Raw genomic sequence first — 24,734 nt, 5'->3', positions numbered from 1 at the left:
TCGCACTTAAAACTCCAATTTCGACTGCAATGCAATATAATAGCCAATATAATTTTATTTCAACCACTTACACGCACACATATGTTCGATAATATTTTCTCCACCAAAAATTATTCACAAGAAATAATCCCAATGTGTATGTATACGTGGTGGAAACCGAGGAAAGTTGTAATTAGCGTTAAAGCGATGTTTGCAAGCTTTGCGCGCTCGCAAAACTTGAAACTTTCAGCGGTTTAGCAAGAATGTTCCACGCGTTTGTTTGCCGCTTGCTCATTTCCAGCAAGCCCCGTGCCGAAAACCCGACTCTTGGAAGAGGCATATTTAAAACGCGGCGCCGCGAAAACAGAAATTCAAACAAATTCAAACAGCAACAAACGTCGCGCGCGCCACCGACGCATAAACTTGTCCCCTCTTTTCCGACAACAAGAAAGTGAAACTTACAAGTTTCCGCTCGGAATTGAAGTGAAACCGAGCGAAAAGCAACTAAAAGACAAAGAAAATCAGCGAATCAGACTCGACTGAATGCAGAGCAAATGAATTCGCGGCTGTTACCATGTTATATTCATACGTATTGCCTGTTTAGCAACATAATGAGCAAGTTTCCGAAGAAGTTAATTGGCGACGCGTGAATATGTGTTCTCCTCGTCGCTGAGGAAAACAACAAAGTTGGACTTGTTAATGCGCGCATTTCACGGTCGTTTTAAGATGTTTTACGCAGTTAATTTTACATTTTACTACAAGTAGCTTTAAAACTTTACGTTTATGCTTGATAACGAAAATCCATTCATCCATTGTTTCTATAAACATCCCGTATATATTTTTAATGTACTCGACGTTTAGAAAGCCATTATCGTAAAGTTAAAACGCTGAAAAGTGCTACTTAGCGCGATTCCTATCACCAAATTTGATTAGAAACGTTGATATCCTAATCGCAATTAGCATAAAAGCCCCTGCTGCATACACAGTGATGAATAACCCCCGCTTGTATACAACCCTCTTTAACTTTCTTTGTCCTTTGTGTTTAAAAACGTACTTTCTAGATAACTACCAGTTAAATTCGTGTAAAACACTATAATGATGTATGCGTGTACGCAACTGGCATTTATTGCAGACGCACGCGCATAAATCTCCACCCAAAGCCCCAAAATCGGGCCGAAACAAGAGATTTTAAGATTTCGAACCTCTTACTTCATATTATCGCATTGGCGGTGGGTGTTTAAAGTGCGGAATCGCTGCCTTGTTGGCACGCACTCTCGAGGGAAGATTGCGGCGGCAGTTTATCAAGGTATCTGTTGTTTTCATCGGACCGGCACAGCGGTCATATGCCCCGCAACCACCCTCTCGGGGCAAGTGAGTAGGGGACGGCGGCAAAGGTGGCTCGACAATAATTTAATCCGGGCACGTTTCGCATGGAAAACGAGCGTCGCGGTGTCGACGTTCGAGCCTATTGTCGAATGGCAACAATATGGCCACAATGCGCTGGTCCTCTCATATCCCACACCCACACAAAACGCTAAATGCGTTAAATCTACGGTAATGAATGGCAACCACCAGCGGAGTAATATAAATGCTCTCTCTAGCACAACGAAAAATAAAAATAAAACCAAAAGAATGAATAAAAATGACGAAATTCTAATTTGGATCATAGTTGGAAATATAAATATTAATAGGCTAGGAATTGCCTGAAAATCTGCGCGCGATTGTAATGGAAAAGCATTCGAATAAAGTTCGGCCCCCCTCGAATAATTGCACGAATCATTATTTACAACCGACATCGGTATTCGGGATTAACATATAAATTAACGCGCCCGGCGCCTCCGCCGCGATTTGATTGTGCGGTCGCAATAAAAGTACCGCAGCGAGCGCGAGCGCGCTACGCATGCGGGGCGGCAAAAACTTTACAAATAGGTGGATGGCAGAAGCAAGATATTCCACACATACACGCCCAAAGCAAGAAATTGCGTGGAGCATTGTGCGGAAAGTCTTAATTCGAGTTAAAATTCACGTCGAAGGAAAATTAATCTGCAAAATCATAACTTTTGCAAAAATTACCCTCAGAGACTTGAAATAAACGACCTATTTTATTTCATTGGCTGCAATAGCTATCAAATTGTAATAGTTGAGTAGGCTACTCAAAATGGGCGGAGCTTAAATATGAAAAAATGCGTTTTTTAAGCGAAATAAGTTATTAAAATAATTTCAGAAAGCAGGATTGTTGTTAGATAGGAGTAAAGAAGTAAAAGTAGTAGATTGGAATTTTCATTTTGATTGTTCCAGTGAAAATTCCCCGGTAGGTACGTACCTCGGACATTGTTGTTGTTGGCGCACACGGTAAGACATAAATGACGGTTTGTGTGCGCAATTCGACACAAATCAGATTAATGAAAACGGTTACTGCGTCTGGACCGGCGGTGGAGGTTTCGCCTCGAAACCAATAACGCCGCCTCCGACCGTGCGCGCCCACCCCACCCACACCGCCAGCCCGAAACACTCGGAATCAACCCCGGGGGTGCGCACACATTAAAACGATACACAATCGCCGCTGCTGCCGCCGCCGCCAAACATACACACACCTATACGAGGAAAAACACCTTGCGGTAAAATCTAAAATACCTACATCCAGAGTGAATGTACACGCGACTGTACAAAACCTGAAAATACGCTGCGGCGTGTGTGTTTGGACGTAAAGCAAGATCAAGCGCCATGTCCGGCCGCGGCGGACCGGCGGTGCGATCGCCGCAAAATTAAATCAGGCTTATCGAGCCGAGGCCGTATCACCTGCGCAACGACCACCACCCTCGCTGACCAGCCCCATCCCGCCGCCCTGACCTCCACAGCCACGCCGAGTGATACTTATACCGCCCGTCGAGCAAAGGGTGTTCAATTGCGTCGGGGTGCAAATCCGGGCGGCGAGGTTTTGTGGTCGGCGTAATAAACCGCCGCAGGGTGACTCCCAACACCAGGGCGCGCATCTCGCACATCGTTATATCGGAAAAGGGAAACAATAACGTAGAAATCACCGCCGGCAGATGCAAAAAAATAACACCTACAATGTAGATAGTAATAAATCCTTAATATTGCTAACGTCGTCTTTAATGAATCAAAACGCTCATAAAAATAGCGCTAAAAGTTAATTACGAAAATAAAAATTATATTATTTGAGTTTTTTACTCAAAAATTTTTCAATTTCAAAGCGTAATCCTCGAAAATGAAAGAAAAAACGAGTTTTGTATTTACCACAATTCGATTAAGTCAAACCTGATGAAATTCCCCCTCTCCAATACATACCTGCAACAAAACAAGAAAAAACTTGTTAAAACATTACGAAATTAAATCACAAAATAATAAACTTTTGTCACCATCGCGCAAATAAATTATTTCGATAAAGTTAAAAAGCCCATTAAACAGGCTAACGAATTTTCGGCGCGTAGATTCTATTTGCTGCGTGCATTTTTTGTTTACGACCAATATTTCCATTGAAACTTATTTATTATTCAGCGTATGGAAAACCCTCACACGCGCAGCGACAAAAAACAACAAAAAGTTTAATATTCGCGTTTGTGAAATTCGCAAAAGGATTTTCGCATTTTCACATTTTCGTTTGTATCTGCTCTAATTCCGTGCAATTTTAATATCGCCCGCCCGGAACGCCCGCGCGACGGTCCGGGGGGTTGCATTTTTAATATCTCCAGCCATGTACCGCCACACGCACGCACCCGTTGCCGCCCCCGCGCTCGTCGTCTACGAGCGAATGAATAAGTTACGATGTGATTCGCGAATTAATTATGAAATTCATATATGCGAATTTGTTTCGCGCAGCTCGCCAACGCTATTGTTCTTGCGTTTGCTGTGATGTCAAACGAAGAGTAATAAATATTACAAAATTAAACGCACATCACAACACATCATAATCCCTAAAAATATTAATCATCAACATCAATATGATCGTGATCCATGATAATTTGTTTGTATTCGTTACTTCCGGTCTGTGTTCCTCCTGCGCGTATTGCATTAGATGTGTGAGAGGGTAGAGAGAGTCTGTTAATAATGTTTCCTAGTTTAATTACTTTTTACGCTCGAGGTAATTGCTTTATTTCTCGATTATTTCCGCCCGCAACTTGGCCCGTATATTAGCTCACCGCCGCCTGCCTGACGATGAAGCAACACCCTTCCGCGCGCTGAACGACAGACCGTAATGCGTTCGGCTAATCTAGCGGTAAAACGGACGTCCAGTTAACGAAAGCATCGCCCGCACCTGGCCACCACTTTGGCGGTTCCCATCTTTAACCAGACACACCAAAACCCACACACAAACACCAACCATCCCCAACACGCCATCTCCCATCTTACATCCGATAAAATTAGTTTTTTATTCAAATAACATGCTGCTATATTATCTAAATGTCAATTTCGTGTTGCTTTTGATTCCACGCTGTGAATCTGCGAATGCCAGAAATCAGGAATATCTATGCTCGCCGGCGACATGCTGTGCGTGCGTTCCGCCAAAAACGAAAATCTCGTATCCCGGCGCCTCCACCATTTCTTCGCATACGTGGTGTGTGTGTGTGTGTGTGTGTTCGGGTATCTGGTTGGCAGATGGTATTAATATTAAAACGCGACGCGTGCTCACGACGTCAGGCGGCAAGAAAACAAGGAAACGGATAAGGCGTCATACGCGCCATCGAGATGACTCCTCCGCTCGCCGCATTCCATATTCCACCGCGCGCACACTTTCCGTTTTCATCCAGTTTTCCCTCACATCACACCGCAGAAATATTTCTAGCGCGTATCAAAAACCAAAATCCGCTAATTTAATTTATTTCATACATTTCATAAATTACCGACGAAAAATTATTAAGTAACTCACAGCCGAATGTAATTACGTTAATTTTAATGTGCAGCTCAGCTCTGCGCAGCTACAGGAGGGCCGGCTATATTAAAATTACGGTTTTACTGTATGGAATGTTTTTAATGTTGCCCGAAATTAAGCATAATTTAATGCGTTGTGATTCCATGCACCATTTGGTCCAGTTTTAAGGACTCCCGGCTGAGACACACACAACATCGGCATCGATATACACACCGAGCAGGTTCCGAATCCTGCAAGGCAGTTATCCCGTGTGGAAAAGGGGTATGGTATGGGTGAGGGGTTGAAATGCGAGGAAAACAGCACTTAACCCTTGGTCCGCAGAGCGCGCCGCGCAGATGGCGTCGTCCGGGGCAATTTTACATTTTTCGAAAACACAATTCCGACCTGCTGCCAACACCCAACCCACCCCCGCAACGCAAAAGCAAGAGGGTGGTTTTTCAACTACCCTCAGCCAGCCACCAATCCCGTAGAAGGAGGGCTACTTACAAAACACTTACATGCATTACCCGCCTTGCTCTCGACCGCTTAATGTCGACATTTTATCGCTTTTCTAGCTTTCCCAATTTCCACCGAATTTCCACCAATTTTCCTTTTTATTATAAAAAAAACATTTAAAACCACCAAGTGTCGCCACTGTAACCACAATCAAACCAACACAAAAAAAACGCTTACCATTTTTAGAGTTTCAATTGAATCGCTACCCTTTCGATATTTTCACATTTCAACCCTCAAATATATATAAAAATATCTTGCTAATTCCTCTTACGGCCTGTGCGGGATCAATTCAAAGTGCACGCTTGATACCTGCCCCGCAGCATGCCCAAAATTTACTCAATATGTACCCGACCGCATATTGCCACCCCGTCTACCCAGCCAGCTCGAGTAGCAGGAGTCAAAACATTAGTATTCCGGCGAGGTGCGAAAGGTGTAAGAGCCGTGGCGGAACGTACACGCAGTCAAGCAACCAACTACGCCGAATCATCCGAGCGTCCACGGCGAGGGGTGCGAAATATAAGATTGTTTACATTCAATATGTGCCGAATGCAATCCACCCCTTCACATACTTCAGACATTCAAAACCCACCTAAAACAACATGGGTTAAATTAACCCAACTTAACCTCACTATATTTTACAAAAAAAAATTAAAAATAAAACTTTCAAAAAACTATTTCATTTTTCAAAAGAAAAATAGTTCTGGAAGATGAAGGCAGATGTTATATAAATTTTTTCTATATTTTTCTATTTTCCACCCTCGACCCTGTTTCGCTAGTTTTCTACTTTGCTGTATCACTTTTTATCCCTTTTATTCTTCACTTCTGACGACTTCTTGTATCCCCTGCCGGTGTACTTTAGACCGTACAAAGTTTATTCAATCGTCCGCATCTCTTCTTGTTATTGGAGTTGCGCGTCGCATTCAGTGGGGGCGGAGGGCGAGTTTCTCGGACTCTGAATCGCGACTACATACACGTATAAAAGTCGCTTATTTTCTCATAAAAACATACTATTTGACTACGACTTTTCCGCTTCTTCTCCATCTCCACCGCGCTACATGCTACATACTCAGACACTTTCCGCCCCCGCCCGCCGCCATAAGAACGGAGATCTATTGTAGTTTGTTATTACTTTCTATTTTGAGCCGCACATGAGGCGCGGAGCACGGAGCGCAAACCCCCAAAGAGGTCGAAGTTATATAATAGTCTTTTAAATTAGTTTCGCGAGGAGTCATTTCTCAAAGACCAAAGTGCACATATTCGGTGTAATCCACCGCCCTCAACCCATCACAATACCTAAATTACATCCGGAGAAGAATTTAAAATTTTCCAAGTCAAAAATCAATTAATTTCGAGTATTATATAAAAAATAAAACAAGAAACGTGTTTTTCGTGTTTGGCTGCGCTCTCGACATGAAAAGTGGAAAGTGCAAAGTGTTTCCCTGGGACATGAAAACAATGATGTTAGCGCCGGCAAGACATCTGCTACCCCCGTGCTTTCGGGACTTTCCGGTCTTCCTCCGCATCTTGGCAAGCAAGAACACACCCTCCTTCACTCTCTCCGCGCGAGAACAGCTTTTTAGATAACTATTACATCAGCGATGCAGGAAGTACACGCGCTTGAACTTTCCGCATCTTCAAATCTGAAAATCCACCCCTTGCAATGCCGCAAAAAAAACAAGACAAACAAATTTAATAAACTCTTTAAACTCTTCCAAAAAGCCCTCCGGACAGTTAATTACACAAATATCTCTCTATATTTGTTTTGTTTCCGCACTTCCGGCGACGGTTTTTTGCTGCGCTGTGACAAAAAGTGCAGATATAAAGCTATAATGTCGAGAGGTTACTTTATTATTCTCAAAAGAAGTCGACGGCGGCAACGTAAGAGGAAAAGTGTTTGTCCCCTCGTGTTGTTTGCTGCCCGCGCACATAGACAAACACAACAAACGCGCGGAGCGGCGAAGAAAACGCATTACTCGCCAACGCAGCCGCCACACTTTGTGTGCCCCAGCCGCGGAAACAGCGAAAGAAGCGAAAAATATAAACACGCCGGAAGGCGGAAAGCCAAGGCTAACAAACCGCATTATTACATTATTCGTGCGAAGGAATAACAGAAAAAGCCGCATATACCTTCAAACACTTCCACACCCACACACAAACCAACATCATATATGTGTAGTAGACACTCTACGACTTTCCACACGTCCAGCCAGATCCGCTTTATCTTAGTTATTCTTTGTTTCTTTGTTTGCTCGGCGAGTTTTGTACTTTTGCGCGGCGCCACGGTGCCCTTCGTGTATTTGGCTCATTTCGCATTTAGTTAGACTGCTTTTATTCTGGATGTGTGAGTGAGTTGAGTGCGCGCGGGTTATAAGTGCGGAATTTTTCGCTTTTATAAGGTCAATTACTTCTTTTCTGGCGGCGTCTTCAATGTTTACCGAGTCGCATCGTAGATTAGGATGAACGTTTTGTTAAATTATTTAGTAACCAAGATAAAAGCACTAAGCACAACCCAAAAAAAATCAGAACTATTCAATTGTAGATGGCGCTACTTGAAAATCGACTTACAAGTTGCATAAAATGACATTCATCCGTTTATTCACTTAACCAATGAAATACTCATCCATTTAAGCCTAATTTCTTCATCCTCTTTCTTGTGTCTCCCTCAACACTCTTTTTTCAATCGCGGCTGCAAGACGCGCGATGCCAGATTCGACACGACAAGCTAAATGAGGAAACAAGTGGTTTTCCAGTTCGATCTTTTTTCCTTCAGCCCAACACTTTCCCGGCTTTCGTTTTCTTTGATACACACACACACCCACACTGTGGGTAATTTTTTCCTCGTAGAAAACATATCCATCAACCTAAGTCGCGTCGACAAACACGCATTCCTGCGTTCCGCAAAATATTATCGACTTTGCACAGGGAAGCACCGCCTGTCTTCCCTCTGCGCTCCGCGCTACTTTTTTTTATATTCACCACTCGCCGTTGAATCGGATAGATGAAAATTCCATTTTCGGCGCGCACATATTGAATCCGAGACAGTGCGGGACAAGGCCGCGCCAGGTTTCATCAACGTCAAATGAACAAACCGAAGAAGCGCGCCTAAACCTAACCACCGCGCAGCAACGAAGAAGCAAGAAAAGACGAAAAAAAAAGTTGAGTAGCTTCCAAATTCCCCGAGTGTTTTCTGTCATTCAGTCTTAGCAGTCGTGGAAAACGGGCACGAAATCAGACGATGGAAATACCTGCTCACCCGCTCACAGCCACGCGGGCGTACATTTCTTGTTTACCACGATTTTATTGCATTATTTATCAATTTTTTTCGTCGGCGCGCGCGCGGATGATAGCAATAGCGCATCGCAGACGACGATAATGCACAGCGACAGCGTTAATATTTAATTTTTCCATTATGGATATTAAAAATTCATTTAGGATTTATCAGTGTGACTAGCCGCGAAGGAAGATGTATACAAAACATCGAATACCACTAATCACCAGAACAAATTCAGAAAATAAATTTAAAAATAATAAATTTTAACTCAAATTTAAACAAAAATATTAAATTTTTCTACTAAATTTTATTTTTTTCTACTTCTACGCAAGTTATTTATAATTGTTCATAGAAAAAAACTAAAAACTCGGCGCGGAAAAACTCACTTCATTTTGCTAACAATATGAATAAAACATTCGGCTGCCACTAGCGCCTCTTGACAGCCGTGACAGTCGCAAATACTCACTCGGCGCGGACGTAAAATAAAGAGTACGACGCGCCGCGCGCGGGCAGGGCACATGCAGTTTGCAGATGTAACAAAAATAACGCCGACGCCCGGTTTGCCCGGAAAACGCAAATCAACCGTCGCCGTCCGCGTCCGTCCGCCCGTCCGAGTTTGCTAATTCAATAATAATCGTAAAAGTTCCACCACCATCCACGCGCCCGGACTAAAAACTCCGCACGAATGTGAGTGTTGTGCTACAATTACGCTTGACGTTACATTCCCTCGTTTCCCATTTTCGCGTGATGCAACTTTATTACTTTATCGAAGAAAAAACGAACAAAACCAGCGCAAGTAAGAGTTTTATTGCATTTTTTTCACAAACACACTAGTTTCGACTGCATTTTCCACCACATTTCACATTCGTATGATGTTTACCTCAAAACCCAAGAATAATATTAATTTAAAAACCTTTAAAACACCCCGAGGATGAACAAGAAAAAAAATTTCATCAATTTATTTGATTTGTCGATCAATTTGAAACCTAATACACTTAAAACGATTGCGGGTCGGCGCACGCTTCCCCGAATAACAACCCTTAATTCACCCTTAACTCATGCTGATGCGCGTGCAAACAGACGTTTTAGAAAAGCGTCGAAGCGACACGCCGCCGCCGCCGCCATCGAGAATAATAGGTGCCGATGGTAATTTGATTAAATGTATGATTGAACAACGCGCGCGTGTGCAGCCATCCGGGCGTAGGTACAACATGCTCGTGCATCAAAACAACCCGCACCCCCGAACGCTGACAACATCAATATATTCGCTACGAAATAACCAACAACGACACAATAAAAACGCGTGTAAAACAATTTTATGTATTCTTATCACGCCAAAAGCAATATTATTAGCGCATACGCCGCGTGAAAAGATTTTCCCGCCGCTGGTTGCATCCGCCAACCATATTTAAATTGATAATATGCAAATTCCGAATTAATCCGATCAACAATAATGGATTTTCATTTTCAGGAAAACAAAACGGAAACACCGCCGCCCGTGGAGTCGACTCCACTCCGTGCGGCGATAATAAAATAATAAAAACAAATCCGCGCAGCCATCGGTCGGATAGCGGGGACGCATTGGCCGGAAATGACAAAAAATATTGCCAACTGTAACTGTCATTCCATTTCGAAATTCGAAATTCGCGCAGAGATGTCATTCGTCAACAAAATGCGGCAATATCCAGCCATAAGTATAAACCAAATTAAAAACCACCAGCAAATACTCGTACTGCCAAACAAGCAAGCAGAGAAAAAAGTAAGTACCTATTGTAAAATGAGTAAATTAGAGCAAATAAAGTCGCATTATTTTCCGCGCAATTTAACTTTCGATGGTGATAATTTCGTTTTGGTAAGGAATTTAATCGACTTTTTACGGCTGTTTTGTGTGGGCCTGTATATACTCTGTATAAAACCACGAATAGAGAGGTATATATTCCAACATTCATCCACCTGCGTTCGTAAATTCGTCCGCCCGGTGAATGCGAATCGATTTCCTTTTACAACCGGCTTGCGGACGGTTTGTGTCATCATTAAACGTGTCCACAGTCGCAAAAAAATTACACCCAACTCTCGGCCAGGCGCGCAACACACAACACCCATTGGTGTTTATGTTCATCCGTCGCAAAATGCGCATTTTTAAACCTCAAATTGCCACTTTTACCGCGCTTTCTACGTGGATTCAAAGATAAACCCCGTAAAAACGCCCTAAAAACCAACGTTTTAACCAAAATAACAAACGTACAAATAAAAATATCTCAATTAAAAAAATTTCCCCAATTTTCAAGTCGGTAACATTCAGTAAATTTTATAAAGACGTATTATGAGTACCTAGCAACTGCAAAACGCGATTTAAACCGTGTTCAAAAGGTGGCATTACGCATTGATGCCAAGATACGGCCAGCGTCTTAATAAAAAGAGAAGCGTAAAAGATCTTAAAAGGTAGGAAAAAAGTGCGTAAGAGCCACCACCCGCCACCAAGCGACTACATAAAAATAAAAGATCCTCGTATTTTCCTAGAAACTTAACGCGGCGGCGCTTTCAGTTTCCACTCGCCGCAGCCGCCAACGACGACGACGACAAATCTAATTGTAAACGGTACACTAAAAGCTTTCGCTAAGCCCATCTGCCGAGCGCTAAGACAATATCGCGGTCAAAAGTTCGCGACAGACAGACGAGGCGACGTTAGGAACCCCACGACGAGTCGGTAACATTCGAGAAATACACGAAGAAAAATAAATAGAACGGCTAAAGTACCTAGTAGCAAAAGAAAAGCAAACCGAACTGAAAAGGATGAACCAAAGGCCGGAAACCTAACAACGTAACACATGTGTTTCTGATAATATCGACTCACGTCAGTTTCCGGGGCCGGAAGAGGTCTTAAAACCTCTTGAAACCCTTAAGTGTGTTAAAACCGTTTTATCCTCGAGGGAAAACACATTAAAAAGATTAAAACTACGAAATACGATAAAAGCTACATAAACATTAAACTTTCAAAGGATAGTTAGCTATTTATTAATGTATCCGCCAAACTCAATTGCAGTGACATCTACACAATCCATAAGGAAGTAAAATATTCGCCAAAGTAACACGCAACGCCATCTATGCGCCAAACTCTCAACTGGAAGCTTCTACTGGTGTACAACGGGTAGAAACACACAAAAGTATTGATTTTCTCAGCGCTACACATTTACAGTTTACTGAATTTCAACCCCTACAGTTTTCTACCCTGTACAGTTCAGATTTTAACCGCTAGGTGGACAAAGCGCTATTTTTAAGGTTTTCACATAGATGGCGCTGTGAGAATGAAAAACCGATTTCCGATTTCTGCCCACATCATTACGCCAACGCCAACGACGACGTCGGCAGCACAAACTGCTGAGGGTGAAATCAAAATTATTACCACTGCCGCGCGGCGTTTCGTCGCGAGCATGTAGACTTAATTAGTCCCGCGCCAGTCGTGCGGCTCCCCCCATGGCCCGCTCGTTTTCGTCGTCGCCCCGTCGACTTTCGACTTTCGGGACTTTTGCCATTCTCTCCATCGGGGGTGGCGGCACGATATTACGCTGGTTACCAGCGCTACCACGCGTTTTCCTCGACGGCAGTAGGCATACGATAAAACGTTAGAGATAACTGACGCACTCGTAAATTCGTTCAAATCGTCCTTAGACACCCCAAAAATATACAAAAAGCTGGTGCTGGCGTCGTAACACTAACATAAAACACGGCGAATAATTAAAGAAGCGCGCATGAAGACCCGAAATACAGAAAGAATTTTTCCCGCTTAAAAATCAATACCGAAAATGATTATATGCATTTCCCGCCGGCGGCTGTTTGGCGGCTGGCGGTGGTCCCGACGGTCTGGCGAACGTGTAATAGGGGTGGCCGACACCCAGCAATCTATTATTGAATGGCCTGCGGGCGTCTTTAGTCAAACTAAGCGCGACCAACGCAAACAACCCCCACAAGCGCGCACAAACAGAATCTCATCAAAATATAAAAACCACCGGCTCCCGACACACATTCCATTGCGGATACAGACGGCAAGGGTTGAACCGCACCGAGCAACTTAGTATAATTGACTCAGAATTAAGGTTATGGCACGCCGGGATTACTCCCCGACTTAGTTTTCGAGACTTGACACGACAGCCGCCAGGATAAACCGGGAATAACATTTTCCAGATGCAATTATCCGCCGTAATGTAGTGGCTAACGTTTGCTGCAGCGGCGGATCCCGAAGGGAGGGTCGTCTAGTGGCCAGGGCATTATACATCCGAGCTAATAATATTGGAATATTGCAAGTCTCATATAACTCACACCACATTTCTTGAAACAAGTGCAAGACTAGACCAAGATGATTGGAAATTTAAACACAATTTTCCTCTCAAGACACCAGAGCTTCTCGGTAACCGAGAACGATAATAATCATCAAAAGCAATTTTGCTACTTCATCAGATCGAGTTATTGCGCGAAGCGAAAAACCGCTTCCACCCGTCCTCCAGGAGTCAATTGTGCGATGCGTTGGTTGCATCGGCGAAGCAATCACGGCACAACAAACACAGGAAGACGCCGCGAGGAAAAAAAATTGATATAAGAGAACCCCAACCAGCCACGGAAAGAAACACTAATTATGTTTGTACAAGCGTGCGGCAAACGCTGACTCGACAGCCGAGTATTTTATGCTGAATCCTCAGAGTACTTCGGCGTGTCTTCGCCGAGCAATCAATTTTTAAATCAATTTTTCCGCAAAAGCAAGCGCAAGTGCAGCGTCAAATGGAATTTACTCGTATGATAAAATTTTTGAAAAGAGGAAAAAATCCGCGAGTGAAATATTGCGAAATATGGCAAAAGGATTGGGGCGGCTTAAATGGTTCGCTATCAAAGCGGGCGATCGGCACACGCCAGCTCGTCCAGTCGGCATGCAAGCCTACAATTAGGCTTATTTATTTACCATAAGCGCATAAACGCTTCAAACACGCGCTTGAAATGTTAAAATATCTACATACGGACATTATTTAGGCAACATCTACCTCACTACTTAAAAAGTATAGGCAACACACTATACTTCATAAAATAATTTAATATTTTCAATTTATTTCTTAAAATTTTAATTTTTGAACACCCTGTATATTCTAGGTGTTGATTTCCTAAACTAACTTATTAAACTTTCCCGTGTGCACACGCTTGCATTTTTTCTTTCGCGTTGCAAGCATAATTTCCGTAACTAACGCAAAGTACCAACCACCAACAATGCAAAACAATTACGCGGACAAGTCTATTACGTTGCCCGAAGACCTATAATCCAAAGGTGGAGTATGGTCGGAACGTCCAGTAGCCCTAGAGTAACCAATTGTCGGTGCGGGCGCGCGCGCGCGTGGAGACGGTGCCCGCTGGAAAACCACTTAATTGCTCAATTATTCAACGAGAACAATTGCCGGTTCAATGCTCGATCAATTATTGACTCGGCCCGATGCAGTCGATTAGTCAATCGTGCAAAGCACACAAAGAAAACTAATATCTAAGTAATATGCAACCACACATACATTAATCGCTAGTAAATTTGTATGATTGGTTGCCTATCGGTTAAAAGTGCCATTTTAATAGCCCGTAATTATTTTCGGGCATTTGAGTGACACTTTTCCGTGTCTCGTTGTCGGCTTTTAATTTTTGCGCATGTCAAAAAGTTTTGTAAACACGCGAAATGTTAAATTCAGACTCGTTGGGTTCGTGTGTGTTGCATGTTTCGGTTTTGTATCATTGCGGATGAAACGAGCGACAGAGAAACCGTCCATGCCGTCCATTAGTCGTGACACTTCGCTTTCGTTCTTTGCCGCTTTTAATCCTTCCGCCATGCAGCATGTCTATATGCATTCGCCGGCGGTCGACACGGCGGACAGACACATCATGTGCTGTTTTGAACAAACGACAATTTGTTCCCTGTTCGTATTCGCGTTTAATTAATTTCTTCGTTTCGCTGCAACTTACGAGCGCAGATCATAAATCACTACAAATTTCTATCTATCTTTTTGCTATCTGTGAGTCACATCTCGCTGCGCACACATAACGCTCTCTTTATATTTAAAAATATACGCAAAACAATCAAGAAATTCACATGCAGTCAGTAAAATTAAAATAAAAACGGAAAAAATTACATTTTCATATAACATTTTTCAGTTTGCAAAAAAATAAAACACAGAGCAAATATTAAACACTCCAATATTGCAAGAGCAAGTAAAATATCAGCGGAAAAAGCGGAAATTCGTTTAAAAACTGCGCACGAATATTAAATTTTCAACGACATCATCGAATTAGTATTCGGCGATGATAATCCGCGATGTACGAAAATACAAGCGACGAAACAATACGAGAAATAAGAGAAAAACTCAACAAAACGGAAACGAAACGAATGCGTTTCCAGTCTCAAGAAGCAAATGGAGAAAATGGAAATTTCCTAAAGTGGAAGTCTCATAGAAGAGATAAAGTCGAACGAGCCGAGGTCCACGTCCACGGAAATGCCGAGCACAAAACGAAGAAAAAGCGCAATTTCTCCGCGCGGCGCGCCGACTTGAAATCGAACAACAAAAGCCGCCCGAGAACGAATGACATCCGCAAATAAATGCAATTTATCAATTTGAGCCTTCTACTTAACCGCCAAGCACTGGTAGTTAATTTATAACCACAAACTTACACAAAAAAAAACAACTAAATATCAGCAGATAACAACGCGGAAAATACGTCGCAAAGTATTCCAAGCAGTGTTTCGTATTAGCAGCGATCGCAAATTCAAATTGCAACTCAAATGAATAGAACACAATTATAAACGTAATGCGGTTGTCAATTTGCCCGCCGGCCGCGATGGCGCAACACCAGCAACGAGAGTTTAATCCGTCCGCTGTTTTATCGTGCAGCGCGTTGTTCGCGGTTCACGCCGCCGTTCGATTGGCCCCTAACAACAAACTCTGCTGCCACCATCATCCAACGCGTATGTGAGAGTGCTCTCGCTCAGCCGCCGCCACCGCGATTGAATTAAATTGTTCGCGTTTTCCAACGAGAGCAAATGAATTTATAACAAGCCCGCGGCCGACACGATAAAAATAACAATCGTATTACCATCGGCGGCAATATTTCAATCTATTAATATTTAAACTCACCGAGTTATGATTGATTCAGCAGAGTCTCGCGCAGCCCAAGAAAAAACACCTGAAACACAGAAAATTATTTATTAACTTCATGAACACAATGTATAATAAATAAATAAATGTGTACGGAAGTGGTTTTTATATGAAAAGCAATTCCCATCGCCCTTTTAATAATGACAGGATGGTCTTCACCCCAAAAACCCACACATACACGTGTCGGAAGGAAGCAAAAGCAGTTTTATCCGAGTAAAAACCTTTTCTATACACAACCACCTTTCGCACCTTTTCATTTACACCCCATGCGATGATGACCCTAGCAGCTAATGAATCATTAAACGCGACACCACTGTGTACACAAACACCACCGATGATGAGCAAACACAAAATAGCAAAATATAAGAGTTTAAAATGTGTTATAATCATTTTCCGCTGCACTGCCGCCGTGGGAGCGTTGACACACTTCATTTTTTTTCGGTTTACGAACGTGTCAGCCTGTGTCCCGGCTCATTATAACAATTTTTACACTCTTACAAGAGAATGAAGTTCGCAGCGCGCGTTAAAACTTCATGTACCTGGTGCACAACTCGTTAAAAATAAATAAATGCGGCGGCATGATAAAGTTACGAGGGATTTAATTCTATAATTAAAAATATATGGAGTGTTGAACTTTACGCGCGCACATTTTACGCCCTGTATAACATATACTCGTAGTTTACAACCAAAACAAACAAAAAAAAACTTGAGCGATGTTTCACGGCAACACTGGCTGGATTAACACCTAATAAAGTGTGTTTTGTTTTCTTTTTGTAATCGCTAATTAAAAGAATATAAAATAAAAATGTGAAATTCTCCTCACGTGGAAAAAAAATACGAAAAAAACTTTATTTTCCTTCACAGAGTGGAAATATCACCGCGGCGCGCGAAAAACAAAATAAAATTTGTTCCGCTCCGCGCGGCGCGCACGTATGAAAATAAAAATAGGTTAAAATAAATTTCCAAAAGTGTCCATATACAACCAACTCTCCTCCATCTCGACCGAACCACTGCCTAGTTTTTCACGTCCGCCTTTCGCGTGAGTTGTGTATGGGTGGAAAACTGTCGCGATACTCTCACTCAGCGCACATCGCACGTAGGTGTCTGCACAATCTACGTGCTGGCACGCGTAAGAGAACCAGCCTCGTCGCCACCCCCCAGCGCAACTCTCACGAGAAGAAGGGCTCTCTGATTCGTTCGAGTCGAGTCGGTATATTTGAAAAGTTTTTCGATTTCCATAAATAAAATAAGAGAGCCGCAAATGCAAAGATTCGCAAAAGTTGGACGCTCAACAGATTCACCTGAGGAGAGTTGCGCGGATAAATTATGGCGTTTCATCGCTTATTACCGGCGGAAAATAATGTACTAGAAAAAATTTACTACTTTAAAGTTTTTATCAACTAGGAAACTTAATCGTAGACTGGGTAAGAACTTAAATTAAGTCCTAATCCAGTGAGGAATCGAGCAAATTGACCTCAAAACCGGGATTTCGACACGCGATATATTCGCACATAAATTGCGCCCAAATAGCCGGAAAATTTGCATTCGAAATCACTATTACTAACCACTCCAAATCCGTATATCTAATAATTTCCACAAATTACACTTTTCTTCTAACATTTACCCTGCAGCGCATTTTTAAAAAGTGATTTGAAGATTTTTCAACAAAACTCAATTTTTCATCTTTGCTCCGAGTTTTTTTCTGTCTTATCGCTGGGTAATTCCCTCTCCACCAGAGTCATAATTTCTAAAAATCGACTCGTCTCGTTATCGGCCATCCACGAGCGAACGAGAGATAAATTTATTGCCTCTAGCAGAGAGCACATCGCGCCACTAGCGCAGCTCCAAGTCTTCCGAAACATTTCATTCCTTCGGACAGATATAAACGATGACTAAGTGCATGTAAGACTTTTTAGTAATAGTAAAAAGCGTTGAGAAAGCGTGTGCGCTCCTTCTGCAGCGAACCAGCCATCGAGACCGCGAAAAAACGACGCTTTTCTGGCTCGAGACGATGACTACAACCACGAGCGACGCGCTAGCCGGGCGATAAAAAGGGCACAAAACAAAATGTTAACAGGGTTCCCACACACACACATACAAAGTCCAGACACCGCATCAGGACCTGCTTCAAGTTAAACTTCCCTTAAAAGCGCAAAGCCAGTAAAGGTGTCGGGGAAAACAACTTGCGCGCGGCGCGTTGTTTGTATCCACGAAAGCGGGGCGAGCAGTTTGTACCCCGAAATGTCCTCTTACATATACATAGCCACACTTAATATTATACCATGTGTTCAAAGTGCACACAAAGTTAACACACAAAACACAAGTTTATTTCCTGCAGTGCAAACAAACAGTATATGTCTGGGTGCGCTGCTCTTGTGGCGAAAAGTTTTCAATTTGGAAGCGACTTTGGAATGGCAGACGGGCTTAAAGACGCTCCGTGATCAGCACCGTGGCCGTGGATGTAGTCGCATTAGTTTTAGCGTGCGATGCAAGACCAAACTTGCATCTTGCAACTAAGAACTAAGACTAGGTAAATGCCACTTGTGTGTGCGCGCACAGTACAAGAGTGCGCATTTCGCGAAGTTTATTTGTTGTGTTTTGGGCATGCTTGTTGCGCCGGATTAATGCATTTCGTGTTGCAATGCGAGAGCGCATTAGTGTAACTCCGTGTCACCTTAATCTCACCATCGTCTCTCGGCGCAATCCAACTTTACAATGACACTAATATCACAACTTCACAAAGCAAACAAAAAAATAATCGCAACTGCAAACAACATAAACAAAATTTTATACAACATTTTATACAACTAGCGCCATCTAGTGATGTCAAAGTAAAACATTTTGAATATGTATAATCACTTTAAATCTTGCACGTTCAAGTTAAAAGCATGACGTGTGCGCATATATTTCATAAGGCACTTAATTAATACGCCTCATGTTTCAATTAAGCAGATTGACGTGACAAGCAATATCAAAACGCGACGCGCGCCGCCCTTCGAAAAGCACTCGCAAGTAAAACCATCTGCGCTCCTTCGTCGGCTGAGCAACTAAACAGCGACCAAAAGCGAAGAAACGCTAAATGTTTCCATATATATATAGCGGCACACACAGGTGCCATACCCTAGACGAAGTGCAAGCAAGAGTCTAATGCCGCGCTGAACTTTTCCGAGAGTATAAACTTCCAGTCGACAGGCAAAACGCCATAAAATTTTAATTTTAACGCGCGTTGTGCACGGCCATGCACGTTATTGCACAAACACCAAATATGTGAGTCATATGCAGAAACGCGAAATAAATCAGGAAATAATGGTTTATGCAAAAATCATACAATATGTCCCAACTGCATCTCCAAAACTTAAAACAATATAAAAACATAAAATAAATAAAAATTCTCGAAACATTCTGTATGTAACTCTGTAGATAAATCCTGTTCAAAACATACACACATGTCACCCGTCGCCAATATCCACTGACATGCGAGAGAAAACGAGAAAATCACGGAAAAAAATTCAACAAAACTTAAAACTAAACGCTGACACTGCCGCCTCGACAGTAACGGATTTCTCGCCGAAATACACGCACGCCCGGCGATTGCAAATCGGCGTGCGCGAAAGCACACCGAATCGAAAAGGAAAGGAATGAGCACCCCGGCGACGTTTATTTATTCACAACTTATAAAACGCTCGCTCCGTGTTCTATTCTATTCCGCACATCCCCCGCTGGTCGCTGTCGGGCGCACGGCACACGCCCGGGCACAAAATGCGATTATTTAAATCGCAGCGTTTGGAAAACGAAATGCGCGAAATTCGAGAGTCAGTCCGACGACAGCTTCCATAAAGCGTCGAAAACAGTCAAGCACGAGGACGCTAAACAAAATGGAAACATGTTAGCGGCATAATTTAACGTGTTTAGCATTTCCGGCCGCGTCTATAGACAAACACGAATGCGCATAATAGAGTCAACGTGTACATTTGGTTGCCTATCTTCAATCGATCGAATGCATTAATATTAAATGTAAAATTATACAAGACTAGATAAAAAAAAATGTGAATCAACTAACTGAGGACGATTTTAATAAGAAAAAAGTTTTAAAAACTTCGTTGCGAACACAGGAGGATAATTAACTAATCTCCAATTATTCTCCTTTTTCTTCCTCTCGAGTGATGGCGCAAAGAAAAAGTAAAGGTCGTTCATTAGGCTTCGATTTTTACCCTTTTTTCCTGCTGATCTCCACTGATCCAATATTAACTTCTCGAAATAAAATTCCCCTTTCGCCTTTCAGTATTAATCTCTATCCTTTGATATAATTCATTGGATCATTATTAAACCTGATTAAAGATTAATCATTAATTATTTCTGGAATGTCACTAATTGGAAAGAATTAATTCGGTTTCAATACTCGGCTAAGATGCTCAATGTTCATATATCAAATTTTTCTCTCTTATAGAAAAATATATGAATACGATTCGATTCGGTTCGATTGGATGGGATTGAAAGCGGCGACCGGTTGAATTTTCACCAGCTTTTATCTTCCGTACTTGCCGCGTTTTCCATCATCATCGGCGACGACGTTCGACGCCCGTAACGCGCGCGCATTTTCCAAACGGTTTTCCGCTCCGGAGATATATGGGAATGTAGCGCAACATGACGGGCGACGTGACAGCGCCGAATTTCGGTGCCTTCCGTGCGTTTAACCCGTCCGGATCGAAATCGTATTGGGGGGCGGAGGAGGTTTTTCTCGCCCGTGTTTGTCCTTTTTACGTACCCGAGAGAAAAGTTCCGCCACTCGATGTGCGAATTGTCACTCTATTTCGGCGCACGCCACAAAAAATAAAAATAAAAAAATGTAGAAAATGAGGAGCGACCGGCGACGATGGAAGGTGGACGTCACGCATTTTAAAAAGCAATCTGTTTTTATAATCGCTTTATAAATCGGCTTCGACAATGTTTGATTTTCGATTTCAATTAGTCGCCATCAACAAAAACACGCGTACATGACGAGCGAAAAACCCAAAACAAAATAAAAAAATTTGAAATTCAAAACAAAAAACAAAATGTGATGTTATTAGTCCACCCCTACCCCAAGCACTCGGGAAAACTACATCTCATAAAAAAATATTTTCCTTTCACAAATCTGAAGCTCACCTCGAGGGTTTACACTCTTTTTATGAACCTCCTGATGTGATACGCTGTCGACGTGTAACGAAAATATACTTACAAGAAGGAACAGCAGCAGCAGCAGCAGCGGGGATGAAGCAGAGCGAAAGCAAAATTGACACGTGAATCGAATACGCAAGCCGCCCCCGCAGCAACTCGTCACCCAGGACGAAAAACACACCTTCCACAACAGTGTAACATGTGCCACACTTTACCGCACATTGACACATTCCGCCCTCGGAATGAATGAGAATGATTGATACCTGCTTGGATTACAATGTAATGCAATTTAACGTCTTAATTTTTAACCAGACAAAACCACCGCATGACACAATTCTACGCACTTAAAATTTTAAATGAGCTTACAAGTCACATTAAACTTTAAACACCCGAGGAATGTTAAAGTTGGCTGAAAAACGTTTTATCAACTTTTCTTCCTGCTTCCGCCCCGATAACGTCATCAATTACTTTTAGTTTACACCTTACAGGGTAGACCCGATACCAACTTAACTCCAGCAGGCTGTTAATGTCCCGCAACGTTCGGAAAATAGGTAAATGGCGGCCGTGTCATCATGTCTGCCGCGATAGGGTTTATCGATTGGCGTCACACCGTTGGTATTTCGATATTTTCCAACCCCAACAGCACCGCGCTTGGCGCACGGCAGGTAGAAGTTGTGATAACTAATGACAGCTTTTTACCTGACCTACATGCATACAATATTCGCTCGGATATAAATTGATCAAAGCCGATGCTCCAAACAAACGAAAAACTCCTCGATTCGAATGATGTGCCAAAGTTTTTTCGGGCAATTTGGGGAAAGTTTTTGTTGCTGCCACCCAGCCAGAGAGAGGAACCTCAAAAGTAATCATGATTTTCGAGTTCTTAGAACTCTGATAAGACGACTACGACGCCGACGGAAAAAAAGAAAAACCGTCGACATAAATCTAAAATTCAATTTGTGGCGATTTTCTCCTCTTGCTTGCTGTTTTTGCGGCAAGAAATAAATCTTGCCAAGGCAACGCTACTGATTGGAATTTTTTCGCGCCGCGCGCGGAAAACTCGTCAATACGCACCCGCAAATTAAACTGCAAACTATACTTATCCGAAAGTTTCAATATCGAATAAGTTCAAATAATTTCAAATTTCTGGTCGTGCTTGTCTAAACACGGATTTTATTGGTCGACGCAGAGCATTTATATTGAAAAATTCTCCACTTCATGTTTTCGCATCGCTACCGCGCTTTCCACTTAAACTTCCGTGATGGGGCTCGAACAATTCGACATGTCCCCCGCACTCAACACACACACATAGGTATATATGTGGTTGTGGCGCGTCTAATTGAAAAGGCCAACCGAGAAAATCGGAGAAAAAGTAAGTATCGATTGCGTTTGTCGTCGTCAATGGCTCAGTGGTGGTGGTGTGGTGTTCCTCGCCTCGGCGCTCTGAGACATACATCAGCTCGGTCGATTTATTGACAGGCTCGTTGCTGTTAGATGTACCAGAACCAGCACTAAACTACCACACATATGAGAGAACTCGAGAAAACCGCGCGCGAGCGCAGGGATTGGATTTATCCGCAAGAGTAAAAATCGCTCGAGTTTTGTCGTGGCCGCTGCCACGAGGATAAAACGACGTCCTTGCTTCCGCGCCGGGCGGTCCAGGAGGCGTAATTCCCTCACATTAGCGCGTGTAATTCATCCATCGTTCCGATCGTTTTAACTTCTCCTCGTTTTCTTCGCTTTCCGGGTGTGCGCGCCGCGCACAGTAGCGTACCTCTCCACTTTACGGCTGCATTCGTTTCCTGCTCCGATCGGAAATGTTCCAAAGAAGAGGGTGATTGCGCCGCGCTCGGACGCCGTTTGCTGCTACAGAGTTAACCGACGGGGTGGTGTGAGCCGAGGAATTCGATTTGCGCGTTAGTTACGAGTAACGTGGAAGCAATTTCATTGCTTCTTCGGCGCGCGGAGATTTATTTCGTGCTTTTATTCGCGCATTCGAGATTTGTGCGGTTAACTACGAACAGAATCCGTAATATTCTTCTAAGACGCGAATGATGACGAAACCGCAAATTTAAGTCAAATTATAGGTAGCACCCTCTCTGGTGTGAGACAATCTGCTCCTTGAACCAACTCTCTATCAATGTGTTAAGCAACTCTGCCAATTTCATCGAGTTGGGAATTAAGTACCAGCCACCCAAAGTGGCACATAAAGGAACTTTGTGATCATCAACTTGCAAATTGCGAAATTCGATTCGAAACTTGCCGAAACCCCGAAAGCTAACCTTGTTTAGAGGTAAATCTTGTACAAATCTTGTCTTGTTGCTTCAAGGGACACACAATAACGTCAATAGAATTTAAATATTCGTGTGAAAAATTACTTCTATGACCTGTATGACCGAGAGTAGATGTAAACACAAGCACATATGGTGCGCACACTACATGTCGATGACTATGTCGTCGTTTACGGTCGGCAGTCGTAAAAAAATCAAATAAAATTCAGCGCTCGTTACATCATCCGCGCATCACGTACGTACGACTATGTGTACGTCACAAAAACAACGAAAAACTACTATACTAAAACCGCAATGTACTCAGTCACATCACACTGCGAACATACTTAAACTCTCTGTGGTGTAATTTTTTGCTTTCTCGTCACATACACGCCAATAAAACAATACACACATACACATTGTACTTTTAAAACTAATGGATTTTAATTAAACAATAAGCGTCTTGTCATGTCAACCACGATAATTGCAAACAATTAAACTTATTAAACACGCAAGGAGAATAAAAATATCAAACGAGTGAATCATCTCGTGATTGTTACACAAGAAAAGTGTCTAACAATGTGGTATTTTATCTTTTAAAATTCCTAGGCTGTCATAAAACGGCAAAGAATCCTCGCGTGGTGAATGTGTGTGCGAATGTGGTCGGGAGCAATTTTTCAATTTATTATCTCAGCACAACGTGCTGCTCGGGTTTGCATTCGATAAAAATCGAATTTTAACTAACTCGTTTGAATTTTCCAATAACCCTCCCTCTAGCCATAATAAAAAAAACACAGCCATATTATTTTATTCCGTGCATCCAGCCTAGCATAAATCTTCTGACATTTTAATTCGTAGTTTTATGCGCGTGCAATATTTTTTTGCATTTTTAAATTTTAAATTAAACTAACATTTCAACGTTAATTTTTACTCGATTTTTTGCTAAAAAAATACTATAAACTAAATTAAATTGGTTCAGTGTGTGCAAATTGGGAGTAGAAATGACACACCTATCTACACTTTGAAGCATTCGTTTGTTCAGACAAATGCCGAGTTCAACCGAGCGCAATTTACATTTGTTTCGCACGTTTTTCGCGCTTTTAGTGCACGAGTGCGAATTTCAACAAAAATAGCGTCACAGTGAGCCAGTGCGATGGTACACGCAATACCCGTGCGTGAAAAAATTAATTAATTAGAGAGACAAAGTGGAAACATATTACAAATTCTACGTGTTTGGTGTTTGGTGATATTTTTATACAGTGTAGTCTCGATTTAACGACAAACTCTGTGTAACAAAGAAATTTGTACAACTTGTTTAACCGCGATATAACGACATCTCACTATAACGCATTAAAAAATGCGCATTTATTAAACAAATTTACTTATTAAAATTATTTCTTGAGAAATATATGTTTAATATAAAATGTTTCTATTTGCAATGAAAATATTTACTCATAAAACAAACGGGTAATAAAACAAATACAGATAATGTAAATAAT

The 24,734-nt window shown here is 42.3% G+C and overlaps 1 protein-coding gene and 1 long non-coding RNA gene across 8 annotated transcripts in view; one reads left to right on the top strand and one right to left on the bottom strand.

The window, feature by feature from the left end:
• Positions 1-15,356, top strand: part of LOC135793182 (uncharacterized) — a 47,522-nt gene extending 32,166 nt beyond the window's left edge. The window contains exons 2-3 of the long non-coding RNA XR_010548553.1: positions 10,108-10,395; positions 14,811-15,356. This is a non-coding gene — a long non-coding RNA (uncharacterized lncRNA). The remainder of the gene's footprint in view (positions 1-10,107; positions 10,396-14,810) is intronic.
• The window catches only part of Lar (tyrosine-protein phosphatase Lar), a 208,598-nt gene that overhangs the window by 123,919 nt on the left and 59,945 nt on the right, over positions 1-24,734 (bottom strand). For all 7 annotated transcript variants that reach the window (XM_065304007.1, XM_065304006.1, XM_065304011.1 and 4 more), the window contains one exon: positions 15,788-15,836. The gene's annotated coding sequence lies outside the window, so the exon portion shown is untranslated. The remainder of the gene's footprint in view (positions 1-15,787; positions 15,837-24,734) is intronic.

Source organism: Atheta coriaria, unplaced genomic scaffold (assembly GCF_025399875.1).
Source record: "Atheta coriaria isolate IRGN ID8LTWV9N9 unplaced genomic scaffold, Caltech_Dcor_3.1 hic_scaffold_6_pilon, whole genome shotgun sequence".
NCBI classification, from domain to species: domain Eukaryota; kingdom Metazoa; phylum Arthropoda; class Insecta; order Coleoptera; family Staphylinidae; genus Dalotia; species Dalotia coriaria.
Note: the sequence above shows the minus strand (reverse complement) of the source record. Positions and strands in the feature narration are given on the sequence as shown.